Consider the following 1,190-nt stretch of genomic DNA (forward strand, 5'->3'; position numbering starts at 1 on the left):
CACACACACACACACACACACACACACACACACACACACACACACACACACACCAAAAGCACCTCTCTCTCTCCACAATGCGCAATGCGTCATGACTCCCTCAGCTGAGGTGTCCTGCAGTATAATGAATCCTGACCTGTGATCTCTGCGGTGTTTTCACTCCTAAAAAACACTTTGAAACCAGAGCACGTCTTTTATTTTGAATGATGCAGGCCAATCATATTTAAGGAGCCCCCCTGTGTGGCAGATTAAACTTAGAAAACATTTTATACAGTTTCGATTCTTCTTTTTTGATATTTTACCCTTTAAATCTGCAGTGCAGCTGAAACAGTCTGTCTTTCAGCTTTTTAAAAAAAAATTTATTTTTATAAAATCATGGTCTCACTGTGAGTAACATGTGCGGGCAGGGCTTTGATGTCGATCCGCGTCGAATAAATATCGAAATTCCGTTCTTTTCGTGTAATATCTGCTCTGAGCGATTCTGTGAATTCAGCACAAAAAACTGCTTGCTTGACAAATTTACTGTACAGTCTGAGCTGCTGCAGTGCTGCAGTGAGCCCCGAGACTGACCCCTGCTGGCCGCTACACGAAGTACAGGCCGCCCGTTCAGCGCTGTGGTCGCTCTGCCGCTCTCTCACCCTCATGGAGGAAAATATATTATGAAGGAGAAATATTAGCAATAATATAGATCCGTTTAATGGATATGATTGATGAAGTACCCATGCAAGACGTGGTGCATTAATACGTCCACATCATATATTATATATTGCATATATCATGTAGTGGGGGTGGACAGAAATATATGAACATCTTTACAATCTCATACAACAGCCCTGCAAAAATAATAGAAATACTATGTTTACTTAGTTTTTATTTTTCCCATTTTTGTGTCAAAAAAGACGGCTATGAAGTCGGATTTTTTTAAAGCTATATTTTCATATTTTCTTTATTATTTCAACCCCATTTAGTTACAGAAAACTCTGTCTTTCTCTGCCTCTGAGTGTTTAAGTCATTGCTTTGTAAAAGATAATATGCAGTTGTTTTTTTTGTCGTCAATTTAGACAAATACATTCTCAGTGCAATTACATGTGTTCTGCATTAAAATGCCTTAAAAGCAGGATATAAAGAATGTAAGATATACAAATATATATATATATATATATATATATATATATATATATATATATATA

General features: G+C 37.0%; 1 protein-coding gene across 2 annotated transcripts in view; it reads left to right on the forward strand.

Moving 5' to 3' along the window:
• The window catches only part of slc6a5 (solute carrier family 6 member 5), a 24,078-nt gene that overhangs the window by 4,732 nt on the left and 18,156 nt on the right, over positions 1 to 1,190 (forward strand). The window lies entirely within an intron of this gene.

The sequence above is a fragment of the Anarrhichthys ocellatus genome, unplaced genomic scaffold (assembly GCF_004355925.1).
Source record: "Anarrhichthys ocellatus isolate YVR2014 unplaced genomic scaffold, GSC_Weel_1.0 scaffold8, whole genome shotgun sequence".
In the NCBI taxonomy this organism is placed as follows: domain Eukaryota; kingdom Metazoa; phylum Chordata; class Actinopteri; order Perciformes; family Anarhichadidae; genus Anarrhichthys; species Anarrhichthys ocellatus.